We start from the raw sequence: 17,127 nt of genomic DNA, 5'->3' as shown, positions 1-17,127 counted from the left end.
CTAACGTATATAAAGCCAGTCCTCGCACTTTTGACTTCAATGAAGATCAGTGTCGGTACCGGTGCGACGGGAGCGTATATGGACTACACAGAACATGGCATTCCACATGAGCTGCAAAACTTGCGACTGCAACGTGAACGTTGATGACGTGTCCGAGTGCGCCTTACATCCTTCTTCGTGCACGAGATGATGCTGCTATTTCTTTCGAATTCCGCATTTATGTGCCTTTACGTGCCGTACACGACAAAACGTTTAGCGGCGTCCATTATTCGCAGCTCTTTTAATAGCGGAGCTGTTTTAAGCTCGCCGTTGGTCCGTGACGAGTGAACAGAAGTGATGATGATGATGATGATGATGATGATGATGATGTCCTCGTCTTTATGGCGCTCACTCACAAAGGGGTATGGGCCAAGAACCGGGCGGCAGGATGCTTGAAGTAATCACTCATTATACTAAACAAATCTTTAAATTTAGGTTAAAAAATGTAATTGTTGAAGGAGCAAGCGAACAGACTATCGTTTCGGTAGTTACTAAGATAAATAATAACAGATTTCGAATCAAGATTATGGACAGAGATAAATATACTAACACGGTAATCTTTTTGTTTCATTGATGTAATCGAACACAGTAGAGCAGACATCCCTGTGGCTATACCCTAACAAAGTGTCGCCAAATGATAAAATTTCTGGAACATTCATTGCTAATCCTAACTTCTTAAATGGCTCTACAAGGTATCTTTTTCTCTGATTAGAGTAGCGGCGACAAAATAAAAAGAAATGATCATCGTGAAACAGCACGCGTTCTCGTCGTCCTCTTCTTCCTCTTCGTCATCTCCTTCATCTTCGGCTTCGCTCCCAGAACACGTACGCCGATTTGTCCAGCGTGGGATGCAGCAACAGGGGTGCCCAGGCCCCTTCAGGACTTTTAATAAAGTTAGTTCTCTCTCTCTCTTTCTACTGGACGAGATAACGAGTACAGAGAGAGAGAGAGAAAGAGAAAGAAAGGGAAGGTTGAAAAAGAAAGATAAAAAAAGCAAGAAAGAGAAAGAAGTAGAAAGAAATATAGAAATAAGCAGAGACAGAAAAGAGATACAAAAAAGAACGAAAAAAAGAAAGAAAGAAAGAAGGAAATAAATAAATAAATAAATAAAGAAAAAGAAAGAAAGAAGGAAAGAAAGAAAGAAAGAAAGAAAGAAAGAAAGAAAGAAAGAAAGAAAGAAAGAAAGAAAGAAAGAAAGAAAGAAAGAAAGAAAGGATAAAGAAGGCAGGCCACCAGGCTCCGCACTTCCGTCAGGCTTGGCGCCACTAAAGCGCGAAGCAGCCTTAAATTTTTTTATTTGCGCGCAGTGACGATATAATTTTATCAGGTATTAACTGAAGTCGTAGATACGCGTGTACTTGCAATCGTGCGCCTTTGCCGCGAGGACCGCGAAAACGCAATTTTCCATTCTTGAGCATCAAAAGGACAGAACGACAAGAGACGTGCTACATGTGACAAAAGAAAATGCTACATGTAATCTTTTTTTTGGACGAATGCCAAGAGCATTGGAATTCGAACACGAAAGCATTAAGAAAAAAAATTACCGCACAAGCACTCCGTACCAGAGGAGCTGAAATGGGTTAATCCCACTGGGTTAATCCCGACGGTCCATTAAAGTCTTTCTCAATTATTGGTTACGTCTGTCCTGAAACATTAATTGGTGTCTGCCATCCGTGTGTTCTTTTCGTCACTTTTAGTGGAACAGTGATGGGTAGTGGGATTTGGCCAATCTCGGTGTCACGCACGTTTCTGCCCGCGGACGACTTCATTTCAGTGGACATTTCAGTGAGTAATGGGACTTGCCCAATTTCAGTGGCACATAAGTGCTAGGAGTTCTTGCGTACACAGGACGGACGAATTCCGGTTTCGCTTAGCCACGTAGCTTCGCTGTAAGAATTGTAATACACGAGGTGCTCGCCGTGTACGCTTTATTCACATACATTTTTTCAGGCCTGCACCAGAGCGGACGAGTGCCTTAGTGCGGGCGGCTTTGACACTTTCCATGAAGGCCTGTTGACGTAGCGCACATCCAGAATTTGTCAAGCCGTGCCGAATTGCCTCTAGAGCACAGTGCTTTCCTTTCACTCTCTGTTGGTAGACAGAAACAAACAAAGCAATAACTAAACAAGTAAATATGCACATAATAAATAAAAATAGTCAACAGCGAAAAAAAGTGCACTAAATATACACTTTCCTCTCTAAGGGAAATTCATGACAGATGGCTGGCACATTTTCGAGCAGTGTTCTGACATTGCGTGTAAACATTATTCAAGCTCACTTGAATGCATAGCTTGTGCATTTGAAATAACTCGGAAGCAAGCTGTCATTTCAGTGCAGTTTGTTTACCACGGCGTGAGAATTCTATTGCGAGTATGTTAGCGAGGCAGCGCATGACATGCCGGTACTTGCGTGATGGTAACACTACTAGTAAACATTAATAGCGTATGTGTCCAGGAGCGGTATTCATTTAGTCGTTTATGTCGTTGGATAGGTTTCAGAAAAAAAGTGCAATGGGTCTGTTTTATTGTGTCCGCGTGTTCAGTTAATCGGCAAGAATTACAGAACAGTGTTTCGTTTTTTAGTAGTTAACACCAGGACTTACCGAGATATCAGATCTTTGTAGTTGGTACATAACAAGTGCGCAGATCCACTCCCAAAAGTCGACGTCCGGCCATGTCTTTGGCGTGATGTGTAGGTACGCGTAACTACACTGCATTATCATAAAATCGCTGAACCTCCGTCCGGCAGACCGCATCAACATGTCCACGTCGGGGCATTCTGTGTGGGTGATATAGGCATCCACTAGCCCAGCTGTGACGTCCCTGTGTGAAATCGTACCATGTAAAACTTAACAATAACCAGTGTTCTGTCGTTTCAAGTTGTGACGAGAGAATAGATACACGAAGTTTTTCGGGGCGCTCTATAATGAAACAGTTGTGAATGCGTTTCAAGTAAGTTTAATCGTCTTTGCCTCTTGTCAACGTACTCACTAGATAGGGTAGGGCGGACAGCACGATATCGCACTTCACGAGTCTGGGTTACACTCAATATTAGGACAAATACAACAGGTTCGTTGGTTAGTTTCTTAGTGATTTGGGGCAGCCCAGTCTGAACGATAGGTCATGGATTAGACGGTGCAATGAATATGTCTGGGAAAAACATATAATTCTGTTTCCATGTCTTTTACTTGTACGAAAACTAGATGATAGCTCAGTTGCCGACAATGACGTGAAACCTCAAGATTCATGGGAGTTTGGCCCTGTATGGTAAATTGTAGTTAGCATCGAAACACGCGATGTCGTTCGGTCATTGAAATATGGATGACCTTGGTAAAGGGCAGTCGGTAGGACTCACTTCACTTCATCTGTAAGAGCTCATGATTGACATATTTGAACTCAATGTTGCCGTAAAGGATACTAATAGACAGGAATTTTCAGGCGTAGGTAAGTGACGAACCCTAACATGAGGGACAATAGTGAGCACAAAATTTCAGAAAAGGGAAGCGAGATATAGTAGCGATATGAATCATCAGTGAACACAGATCATCACTATACACACTGTGTCTGACACACCAGCGTAAGCAATATCAGTAGGAGATAGCAAACAATTAATGGAGATGGTTTTATTACTGGGTGTGTCCAGATAAGATCGAACACGAGGTCCCGGTCACCATTCCCGATTGTGATGAAATTTACTGTAGGTCTGGGCATTACACCCAGAACAATGGTTTCGCAGTGAGTTTTGCGAAAAAAAAATTTGTTCGCCTGAAAAAAAAAATATAAATTTTGGCCGCAAAAAAAAAAAAAAACGCTTTTCCGCCAATTTCGCGATTTCTGAAATTTGAGCGCACCTAGGGAAAAAACAGTGCACTTCTTCGTCACAATATTTATTCCCCTTAAAGATCAAGTGAAATACAATCTTATGAGTCTATTATTTCCCTTGCTTGTCGAAGCACGTTTGAAGAAAAAAAATCACAAACTTGGCAAATCGCACAAAATACTTCTACTTCAGGAATTTATTGCTGCAAGCAAGTTAAAGTGAGGATAATAAAAATCGGTACATATCAAGTTTGATACTTTCGCTCTCTTTTAAAATAATTTGCGTGGTTTTATCGCGCTCCGTTTTACTTGATAATTGGGCTGAAACGTACGTGATTTACCAAAAACGCCGACCTTTGAAAATAATTTTCTCAAAAAGGCCATTTTTAATTTTTTTTTAAATCTCTCTGATCGAAGTCAAGGACGTCATCTACCATTGTGAAGAAAACAGCGTTGCATTATTTTGGTTGCCAACAAGTTATAGTGCGTCAAATGTGACCATGCCAGACTAGCGGCCGCGTCGTTCGTTATCGGCTGAAAACTCTGGTATAAGTTGCTAAAAATACTTGTACGTGACATAATCACAAATCAGCAGCTCCACACCAACAAATGCGCAGCCCGGTGTCATGGTTCAGCAAGCTTTGTCTTGCGACCAGCCGCTTGACAAACACGCAGCAGCGGCCGCTCGATGCTGCGGGCGCTGACATTACATGCATGGGTGCCGGTTCGACTGCGGATGAGCTCCGCTTGAGCGCCAAACTACGCTCAGGGGACAAACGAGAGAAGGAATGCATCACTGAAAGTTAAAGGCCGGTAAGTGCCAGCAAATGTCATAGTATGCAACGAAAACTCTGCCGGCGATTTCCCATGCAGTGAGCGCCTCCAGTAGTGCGCTCATGTGTTGCCTTCTCTCTTCGGATGGCCTAAATATAATTAGGTTCATCCTATGAGCAACATATGGCACAAAAGAGAGCCATTGACATCTAAAGAAAGCTGTCATACGTGCTTCCGATGGTCGAGCAACTCAAACTGCAGTTGTTCATCTCGTGCCAGAACAGTTGTGTCAGCCAGCTGTGAAAAGAAGTGTGTCCAAGTCCTTTACTTCATTAAAGAACCGCTTTTACAATACTGTATTGTTGGGCGTCCGCAGATAGAATATTCAACGCAAGTCGAGCGTTTATCACGATATTATGCGGCTTCGGGCATAACAGCAGGGAAAAAAAATACATCCGTGCTGTATTGAAGGCGCTCACTGGGAAATCGCCGGCAGAGTTTTCGTTGCATACTATGACATTTGTTGACACTTAACGGCCTTTAACTTTCACAGTGATGCATTCATTCTCTCGTTTGTCCTCTGAGCGTAGTTTGGCGCGCAAGCGGAGCTCATCCACAGTCGAAGCGGTACTCATGTAATGTGAGTGCCCGCAGCATCGAGCGGCCGCTGCTGCGGGTTTGTCAAGCGGCTGGTCGCAAGACAAAGCTTGCTGAACCATGACACCGGGCTGCGCATTTGTTGGTGTGGAGCTGCTGATTTGTGATTATGTCACGTACAAGTATTTTTAGCAACTTATATCAGAGTTTTCAGCCGATAACGAACGACGCGGCCGCTAGTCTGGCATGGTCACATTTGACGCACTATAACTTGTTGGCAACCAAAATAATGCAACGCTGTTTTCTTCACAATGGTAGATGACGTCCTTGACTTCGATCAGAGAGATTTAAAAAAAATTAAAAATGGCCTTTTTGAGAAAATTATTTTCAAAGTTCGGCGTTTTTCGTAAATCACTTACGTTTCAGCCCAGTTATCGAGTAAAACGGAGCGCGATAAAACCACGCAAATTATTTTAAAAGAGAACGAAAGTATCAAAGTTCTTATGTACCGATTTTCATTATCCTCACTATAACTTGCTTGCAGCAATAAATTCCTGAAATAGAGGTATTTTGTGCGATTTGCCAAGTTTGTGATTTTTCTCTTCAAAAGTGCTTCGACAAGAAAAGGAAATAAAAGACTCATAAGATTGTATTTCACTCGTTCTTTAAGGGGAATAAATATTGTGACGAAGAAGTGCACCGTTTTTTCCCTAGGTGCGCTCAAAATTCAGAAATCGCGAAATTGGCGCAAAAGCTTTTTTGCGGCCAAAAGTTGTATATTTTTTTTTTCAGGCGAATAAATTTTTTTTTCCGCAAAACTAACTGCGAAACCATTGTTCTGGCTGTAATGCCTAGACCTACAGTAAATTTCATCACAATCGGGAATGGTGACCGGGACCTCGTGTTCGATCTTATCTGGACACACCCTACTACCGAACCTAAGCAACAATACACGCGTTAGCAAAAGTTGGGAGTGAAGCCTGGGCTCTGGAGCTCTAGAATAAGACGCAAAAATAGTGTTTCGCATTGAAGCGTTGTAGTCGAAACTGTAGACCGGCGTACTAATGGCATGATATTTGTTTTGTAAGTACAAAAAAATAACAGTTTTGTCGCAACGGCGAAGCAATGAATACGATTGCGACACATGGAAATATAACACTAAGAACGCAAATCAGCTCGAAATTTCCAGCGCGTTGCTCAAGCGCGAAGGACTCACGAAAAGAACACACGCAGGACGAGCGCGAACTATTAAGTGTAAAGCTCGACACTTAAAGCGCTCTGCTCAAGCATAAAGAAGGACGCGCGAAACGAACGCGCAGGTATACACAAGACGAGCGCGAACAAACAACTGTCACAGCTGTTACTTCTTTCTTTTTGAACAGCGCGCTCCTTTTGCAAACGCGGCCGCTGCAGCGAACGAAGTGACCTTCGTACGCTGTGTAACTTCAGCGCGGACATCGCGGCGAAAGCAGAAGACATACAAACCACCCCCCTCACGAGATAAGCGCGCACGCAGGCGACCACGCCTTGTAGGGCGAAGTGCTCCTGGCGACGCAGAAGGCGCGAGCGCATCGTAACGAGCGGGGCGACGGTCATTAAAGCGCGCCCCGCTAAAGCCCTGAAAAATATTTCTTACGCCTCTCGCGCATTTTGCGCTATCTCGCTGGTGACCGAGAAAGCACGCTGAAGTAAATGGCGTATATAAACAGCTCGCCGTTAGTATGCTGAAGGACATATGCTTCGTGGCCTATCCGTCTAACGCCGCGCACTGCGTAGCGAAAGGTCTCCCGTCCGGTCGATTCCGCGCTTCGGAAAAAAAATTGCGTAGCTTTCATATATATATATATATATATATATATATATATATATATATATATATATATATATATATATATATATATATATATATATATATATATATATATACACGGGCCCTGACGGCGACGGCATAATCCACCGAGAGTGTCCATGTAACTGCTGTCGCAATAATATACGCAACTGCTATCTCATGTCAGGAAACGCATACGCAATGGCGGCACACAACTGTTACTTGCAAGTAAGTTTACTTACTCTGTTGTAATAGTGTCTGTTTTCACGGCTTTAGCCAGATGAAAGGCAGCACGAGCCATCTGGTTCTTACTGCTATAGCCAGCGCAAACCAGGCAAGTGTGCGCCCTGGGCAAAAAGAGAACACACATACAGACATTATATATATATATATATATATATATATATATATATATATATATATATATATATATATATATATATATATATATATATATATATATATATATATATATATATATATATATATATATATATATATATACTGTGGGCATTTATTATGCACAGCTTCTCCATATATACGTTATCATCATCATAATGTATTTGGTTATGCATCCTCATCTTCGTCGTGTATCATCATCATTAGTGTCGGTTCACTGTGCCTGTTGGCTGCCGGGCCTTCAGGCCAAATAAACGTGTGCCCAACCAAGACCTCATCATAACACACACACACACACACACACACACACACACACACACACACACACACACACACACACACACACACACACACACACACACACACACACACACACACACACACACACACATATATATATATATATATATATATATATATATATATATATATATATATATATATATATATATATATATCCTTGTTTATTGTTCTTTATTTTTTTACACAAATATTGTGTTATACGAAGTGTACTTAGCATATATTATCTCGTTTTACATGTTGTTTGCTTACTTCTGTACAAAGGAACTTTCTCTAGTTCTGTATTGTTTCAAATTGTTTGTGAACTGTGAACCTACCGAGCTTTTTGTTTATCTTTTCATGCTACATTAAAAAAAAAATCGGCAGATCCTACGCCTTGTGGGAATCGGTTTCACGCGAAGCAGTCGGCGAGTAATTGTCTATGCTGCATTTTTTGGATTTGATAATAGCGTTACGAGGTAGATCCAAGTGTGTTTTTGTACTGGTTTTGTGCACATCGTGGGCTTCCCAGGAACGTCGATATACACTGGCGTTTAAACAGTAGCTTTTGGTCTGACCTAACGTCAGCACCCACATTAGAACACAGATGTCAGTATTATCGGAACGAAATGCACTTTACGGTGCGATGATGTGAATATCATGTGTAACTTTCGTTAGCGTATTCCTCCTGGGTCGAGCAATGCGTCAATATGGCTTGCTGAATCGTAGGAATACAAATCTGATGTTTATTAGACGGCTGCAAAAGCGTAACCAGCACTGGCACCACAATTGACGTTAACCCAACATGACGCCTGTATCACAGGAGTGCATATGTAATGTTTATTGCTTTGGTATAAAATTAGATACCCAGCACTGCGACAGCAATTTACGTTGCACCGACATTACGCCTGCATAGTGTCTTTTTCCCAAGCGATTTGAAGACCTGGCGTGGCTCTGTGGTAGAATACCTGACTGCCACGCAGAATGCTTGGTTTCGATTCCTCCTGAGGTCCTAATTTTTATTCTTTGCATTCGTCGGATGAATGCTGCCGGTGTCGGTTTTTCCCACGCTCTCGCATTTAAATTACCAATGTCCGTTCTCGCCGTTCCTTACTAGACAAACTGTCAATCGCCTGTGGCGCATGCCCGTATACAGCTGCCCGTGGTAAACACGTACGCGACAGGATTTTCGCGTTATTCACTGCAAGACCAAACAGTCATATTCTTCAAACCCTGTTACCCTCCCATACCAGCTGTGGTCTACACCAAGTTCACCAGGCGATTACGAGAGCGCCCAGACGTATAAGTGGCTAGATAGATAGATAGATAGATAGATAGATAGATAGATAGATAGATAGATAGATAGATAGATAGATAGATAGATAGATAGATAGATAGATAGATAGATAGATAGATAGATAGATAGATAGATAGATAGATAGATAGATAGATAGATAGATAGATAGATAGATAGATAGATAGATAGATAGATAGAAACGCTCAAAGTGCCTTAGGTTCGCTAAGAGTTTGTAGTTGAAGAACCGCCACAGGCGTGGTCAGACTTCTCCGACTCCAAAGCAGCGCTCCAGTGCATTATGTCACCATATCGTCATGGACCAAATGAACAGTTAGTCGCTGACATAAGACCGCTTCATCACCGCGCCATTGAGAAGCAACACAGCATAACCTATCAGTGGATACCGGGCCATTGCGGTATTGACGGAAATGACCGTACTGATTAAGCCGCCCGATCTGCCCATGATGCTCTCAATTGTGCAGCTATACCGCTGTCAAGAACGGACGCCGCAACAAGGCTTCGTTCACTTGCACGTGAACAGACACTGACACAGTGGAACTCGACGGAATTTACCAACGCCCGTCTTCACAACTTGGACCCGAATCTACAGCTCCGTCTTCCGTCGGGAATAACTAGAGCTGAGGAGACGCTCCTGTGCCGCCTGTGGCTCGGGGTGGCCTTCACGAAGGCTTACTCATTTCGAATTGGAATGGCCAGCAGCCCGACATGCGATTACTGTAGCTGCGAGGAGACAATCGCCCATCTTTGTGAGCGTCCTCGCTTCAGTGCACCAAGAGAAACTGTCCAAAGTGTTTGTTAGACTTGACAATCGTCCACTGTCGGAGGAAGAGATCTGAGGACACTGGCCGAAACAGTCCTCGGCACGGAAAGCTTTGAAAGCGTTGTTGCGCTTTTTGCGCACAACTAGTCTCATAGACAGACTTTAAGCAGTGTCGTTTATCGTATTTTTGTTCTTTTTTTTCTTCTTTTTTGGTAACATCTCTTCTCTATCATCTTTCACTCCCCCTTTCCCTTTCCCCAGCACAGGGTAGCCAGCCGGTCTGAGAACTGGCTAATCTCCCTGTCTTTCCGTTTTTCTCCTCCTCCTCCTCATCGCATTAAAAAAAATTTCTGTATGCTACGAAGAATTTACTATGTATTTTTCGTTTAATATATTTGTAAACCCCGGCACAAAGACCTTTCGTCAGGCGTTGCTATACCTTTAACTTCTGTACATTTCTTGGTGTAATTAAAAAAAACAGGTATCTGAATTTGAATAATCATAGGGAACGGGAGGGGGGGGGGGGGAGGGGTCGTATTTGGCGGTGGCACTTTCGTATTTTAAGCGCTACGCCTTACCATTAAGTCGCAACCTGATTGCTATTGAATTAAACGCTGAAACGGTGAACATTGCGTTGTTTAATTTACGATAAACCGGTATTCAAAACGTGTGCCTGTATCGAAACGGATGTCGGCAAAACTCATGTTTGAAAATTTGGCAGTCTCAACTTTAGTGAAGAAGTAGTTTACGAGCGGAAAGAACTAACACGATACTCTTTCGTTACGCCGTTTTTAGGTGGCATCAGAAGCCCATTAAACGTGTTCCATATGGGCAAAAGATAGGCCGGGAAATTTTAATTCAACTAGGCAGTTTTCAAAGCCTCGCTTAAAAAATTTAGTGCACGGAATATTTTGCAAAAAGAGGTGACCGCAGAAACCGAGGTTGGGGAGCGTTGTGAGAACACGCAGTTAAAATAGTCATAGGGATATGTAGCTACAGACGGCATGCGTTTGGTGCCACGGAGCAAGAATTCTTGGGTTGGTGTTATGGCTGATCCTGATGCATAGTAGAAATGAACGGAAAAAAAAGAACGAAACGAAAGTACAATTCACCTTTGGCCAAGCGAGGTAGCCGCTTCCAGGTCAGCTAGTTTAATTTGCAGCTCCACTGGAAGGAATTCCATTCGGCCCACACACATCATCCGTATACCAAGGCTATCGACAATATCCCTGTAAGATCGAGGCACATGGTTGACAATTGCAAAATGAAAATAGTTTCACGATGACAAGGGCATGCTTGCCCCTTCAGTATGAATCTGGGAGTCAAACAAGGTTCATGTAGACCCGTATTCGCAAAAGCTCGCCGTGGTGACTCAGTGGCTCAAACGGTCTGCAGCCGAGCACAAGGTAGCTTGTTCAATTCTACCCTTAAAATATATTTAGACAGTGTATAGACTGTCTAAACCCATTTTTAGACAGTCTATAGACTGCCTACTTCCATTTTTGTAAGGGATAGGCCGCGTTTTCCACATTCTGACAGAAATAGAATGCAACAACGTTTGTGTACGTTATGATCGCGCTTTGTGTTTGTGTAGTAATTTTATTACCCCTCAGGGAAAGATATATTTGCTCAAAGGAAAGAAAACTTTGTAATTAATCATAGGAAATAATAGCCATTGTTGAAAAAATTTGGCATTCTTCCTATGTGCTCTTTATACAATCATCGTTGGGCGGAATCGTGGTAGTCGAGCATTTCACTTTTACAAACTCGCAAGCATATGCGTGCGCACATTTGGAAAAAAAAAAAATATGCGACATGACCGACTAAAATTACGTAGTTGCAAAGTAGTTGAAACGCGCTTTTGTGCGTGAGAATACTATAAAACTTCGAATGGTATCCTTGCTGAGAGCACTAATCTCGGGCTAATTCTAAACATCTCAGCTTCTGAAACGTGTGCGAAAAGCCCGGTATACGCCTTTTTTGTATGCCGCTTCTCTAGGAATGTAGTGGTCGGAGGTCGCAATCGAACCCTAATTCGTGCTGAACAAGCGAACTTCCTATGAGGTAACGTTGCCACAATGAGGTTTTGTGGCTAGGGGTCTGCAGGTTTCACTTGTTCGTAAGAAAAACAAAAGAAAGCATATTTTTTACAGTTATTTGCAATAGCTTCGTAATATGCAAATATATATTCCCAGAGTACTTTTCTTGCATGATAACGAATGGCACTGAGGCTTAAAGAAAATGGAAAAAGCAAGGGAGGGCACCAGAATGCGTCGCAGCATCATTCGTACGTGACTCACAGAGTGTACAGGCTGTTAGCCCAGTTGTCGACGACTTTAGAGAAGAGAGCGGTCTTTTCGAAAGTGCTGCGCCGCAGGTGACGCAAAGCGAAGATGAAGGCTGTCACTTGGCCGACACCCGCTTCGAAGCACCAACGACATGCCTGGACATACAAAGGAGCATGCAAATGATACATTAATAATAATACCTGGGGTTTAACGTCCCAAAACCGCGGTATGATTATGAGAGACGCCGTAGTGGAGGGCTTCGTAAATTTCGACCACCTGGGGTTCTTTCGAAGTACACGGGCCTCAAACATTTTCGTCTCCATCGAAATTGCAGCCGCTGCGGCCGGGGTTCGATCCCGCGACCTTCGGGTCAGCAACCGAGTGCCATAACCACTAGACCACCTTGGCGGGGCGCAAATGATACATTAGCATAGACATTAACAAGGTTTAATGCGCCTGTCACTTCTATAAAAATCTTGCTCATGTACGAATTTCTCGAAAAAAAAAACTGCTATCCTCACCCTACTGAATAGTCGCGTTCCAACGGTGTACGTATGTCGTAGGTCCGTGCCCGTTCGCCGCGCAAACCGTCGGCTGCCGTCCGGCATGACGGCCACGTGACTGGGAACGGGCCCCAACTGCACGAGCCAGAGTATGGCAGCATGGTACCATGCTGTGCTGTTGTCCCAGAGCGCCCTTTCCTCCCATACTGTTCAAGAAAGAAGCTTTGGTTAGATGCAGGCCCATAGCCGGGGGGGGGGGGGGGGGGCTAGGGCTTCCCTCCCCGAAATTTAGGGGAAGTAGGTGTTTTTACCAAAAATAAATCATGAAAATAGGTGTTTTTCTAAAATAGTCAAGGTTTTCAGCAAGTGCCCCCCACCCCCTCCGAAAAAGATTCCTCGCTACGGGCCTGGTTAGATTATCCAATATGCGACAACTTGACGCACAAGGCCTGCGCAGGATTCTCCATTAGGGCGAGCCAAGTTTTACGCCCCCCCCCCCCCATTTGGTCAATTAAGTCCGAAGAAGAGGCTTCGCGGTGCACCAAAAATGAAAATACAGCGATAACTAACGTGCTTGTGCTCACAACGGTCTGCCTTTGGTCTCCAGCTCAACGGGGGTAGCGGTAGGAAGCAAAAAAAATGTTCCTGGCATGCAACATCAGAGGTCCTCGGTAGCCATTGTCGTCAAAATCATGCATGGCCATAACCCTGCACATTACGCAATGACGGGAAAGGTCCAACTGAGTAAAAATATGCGCCAGAGTTGGCGACACCTTTAGATGATAAGAGGGGCTGCCCCCCTCCCTAATTTAATCTGTTAAATTAGCTACCTAAAATTGTGATTTGCCGCTCAAGTAACGCTTTATCGCTTCAGATTACCCACCTGAACATGCGGTGCTGCGCTGCATGCGTGATGCACTTTTTAAGGAAATCGTTCGAACTAAGCAAAATTGCACGCCAGATACTATAACAATTAAATCACCGCAATCCATCCGCTGTAAACTTCAAGAGCAACTCACGTGACCGAATATCGGTTGCGCCATAACGGTGTTACCTTCGTCGCCATTGCAAACACAGTCGGACGGTGCTCTCCTGTAGCTGTCGAGAGCAATGTCGCTACGCTCTACCGGTATACGTTGCACTAGTTCCACCGCAGCTTTCCGGTGATTGTTCAGTAAACTGCATTTTTGTTTCTGTTTAACAAATACACAATTCCCTGGCCATAATAGCGGAGAGCGTGGCTGTCGAGCTTTCTGATGGTAGCGTTATGGAATGAGTCATTTTTGTTTATTTCGTTAGCAGCGCACCTGTATGCTCATGCAGCTCTACCAACAGCACGCTACATCGTGGGTTTGCCAAGCTGGGCCTAAAACCATTTTGCGAGTGAACGGGTTTGTCGTGATGAGACAGAATATTTAGCTAGAGGCTAATGAAGACGATTTGCAAGAAAGAATTAGGTGTCATGAATTTTTGCAGAAGAGACTCAACGAATCAGAAAAAGCGTCAACTTCAGCTGGTGAGTTCCCGTCGCAAAACCCATATATTTGACACCGCGCAAGCCCCAGTTCGTTACCATTGTCATAGACTAAAGTTATTACGCGAAACAACCGGACTGAGCGAAAGCACAAACACAACGCGGGGCATAGCGTACGTGTGTTCTCGGTCCAGTCGTCAGGTCCATCCTTTTTTTTTTGCGCATAAACGTGTGTCTAATCGATCAGCTCAATGCTGAATTTTTATTGTCTCATAGGCACATTATGTAAATAAACATGCTGTAAATCGTGGAACCGATATACACTCTCAAACCTTTCTTTAGGTACATAACCTTTTTACAATTAAGCGCCAGTGTATAGCATAACATTTTTCAAGCGTCATTGTCTGACGAGTTAAGAGGACAAGTGCACGACTCCATATAATAATATGAGATCAAGCGCATCGGATGTGCCACAGCTGAAATGCATACTTTTCATGACTGACATGTGAAGTCAGCTGGTTTAAAGTTCAGTTCACTCAGTTATAATAAAGCAGGCTATAATTTGTTGTGCTCTCTGATCACCGAGCGCAGATAACGGAAACGTCTGTCATTTTAGACTTGAATATGATTCGTATACTCTAGCCTATCATCTCACAAATGGGGTTATTTTTATACTTCCAGTTTGATTGTGCTGTCAAGCCCTGCGGAAACATATACTGCTCGCATATGCGATGTTCGCTTTGACTTAGCTTGCGACTGTTTAACCGGTAACTCGCAATGTGTGACCCAAGTGCGGGTACATGAACGTGTGTTACTTTTTAAAATGAAAATGCTACTTCATGCCTCACTATGTCTTTCACGACCTTTCTTTTGTATTCTTTTTTTTGGGGGGGGGGGGGGATGAAGGGTGTACGAGGTTGAAACGTAAAGTTTTCACTGATAATGAAGTGACCTTTCAATTGACTAATATAATGAATATAATGTTCTAGTAGAACTAGTTGTTGGGGTAGTTGGTGCATTGCACCAAGGAAATATGTCCAGCCAAAAATGGACCAGCACGCGAAACGGAGAAGGAGACAGGAAAGCGGCTAGACTACCAGCTCTTTAATCACCAAAGCGACGCTCAAATATATGCACTCACGCGGTCACATGGTCATATCACAATTGCTTTCACATCAACCGAACTTACCAAACAGGCATAACACAAAACATGGCATGCGATTACTGGAGTGTGTCATCTTAGTGGAGTGAAGTAGTAAGTAGACTCTACTAGTCATTTTAGTAGAGGTCAAGAACTCTACTGTTCGTTTTTGGCTGGATATATGCCCTTAATGAATATAAATATAGAAGTTGAGAGTTCGCAAGTTCCCAAGGGGTCGTTCTTCACTCAAGTGACCAGGAACTTCATTCCGCCGAGCACTGGGGCTGGAAGCGCGCTTGTACCTATTTTACTGATAGGTACCCAGCGGTAGCAACTCTCTGCCTGTGACAGCATGCGGTTGATGCTGAATCCGGAGGGACACCAAAGTAAAATGGGAAATCAGTTTAGACAGATAAATTATTTTTTCAGAACTCTACTGTCATTTATTTTGCCAACATAGGCTAATTATTAGAAGTGGAAATGAAGGTCAAAGTGTCATGCTCAAATTTCGCGCCTATACTCCAGCACGTGAACTTCGGTGCGACGTAGCGAATTTCAGTCATTTTGAGTATTTTAGCCACATCGGTTCAATGAAATTTTCTGAAACTTGCTCTGTTACTTAAGCCACTTAGAACACAATGTAAATCATTTTTAGCGACAAACCATTACGCAGACCCTCGCAGACGCCGTCAATATCTATGACGTCAGGGCGAGCTGGTGTGGGAACTTCAAGGTCGCCACGCGGATTTTCATTTTGCGCGTTTTCTGGCATACCAAGCGTCTTCTCGCTGTAAAAGTGGTGTTTTCGGCATTGTGACATTGTAATTTACCAATACGAGCAAAATTGTTTTTCTCTTTAGCGCCCCTTTAACTGAGGTAATAGTGGTATAAGGTACTCCTAGAGACACTCACAGAACTTCATTGTGTCACCGTCCAAGATGAGAACCCATATACAGCCGAGCACCTATTTGGGGTACTCTACCCGTTACAAAAACCGGCGGCTTCGGTCATCGAGTCCGGCACCACATTGTAGGCGGGCGCGCCTTACCTAAATTTCACCAATGCTGCTGCTTAAATAATGCCAGTCCTTTCATAAACCTTTCATAGTAGTGGCACTTTACCGCGCAATTCAAGGATTAAATAAGTTTATCGTACTATTCCTATGTAAATGATGAGATTAGATTACCGTGTGTACATATGCCGTGGACTATGTGACTAGGAATGATGCTGACAGGTTATAGAGGCCGGAGCACCTCCATAGAGCACGGTAGCAAGAGAGCTCGGCTTTGCAATGTGCCGTGTCGCACTCTGTTAAGAAATTGGGCGCTGTGTAGCAGCGGTATTGCCAGTGAAGTGGACTGTAGACTTCATTCTGTACATAAAGAAGCTGCTAGTGGACTACACAATTTTCCACTATTCGCCATATTCCACATCTCAGCCGTTAGTACTAAGCGCTGTTGCTTCATGGGAGTTTGCCTGACGTCACCGAGCCCAAGAATAATTAGCTGTATATTGATAATCTGTAAACTGCTGCCACTTATGAACTCAGAAAGGCATGCTAGAAGTTTTGGCTTGGGAATAGTGTTTAGGCTTTGTCTTGAAGCTAGCATTTTCTGGTTGCAAGTGCAGTGGCATCACAGTATGCGAGATGCGCTCACCTTGGTCTTGGTGGCTTGCGCGTTTGAATTGGCTTAAACACGGATCGAGAAGAAATCCGAATGTTTTCCGGCTCATTGCAGCTTGGCAGGCCAGTACGCAGGAGTAGCCGAGCTGAAAACTGGCTGCACAGCTGAACGCTGTAGTCTCATATAATTTGAGCAGCAACAGAGCAGCGATATTTATGCACCTGCGATGAGCGAAATTGCTGCGCTTTTTTAAAATTTTTATTGCTTCTCTCGCTGAATAGCTG

The sequence above is a fragment of the Rhipicephalus sanguineus genome, chromosome 5, assembly GCF_013339695.2.
Source record: "Rhipicephalus sanguineus isolate Rsan-2018 chromosome 5, BIME_Rsan_1.4, whole genome shotgun sequence".
In the NCBI taxonomy this organism is placed as follows: domain Eukaryota; kingdom Metazoa; phylum Arthropoda; class Arachnida; order Ixodida; family Ixodidae; genus Rhipicephalus; species Rhipicephalus sanguineus.
This window is presented reverse-complemented; position numbering follows the sequence as displayed.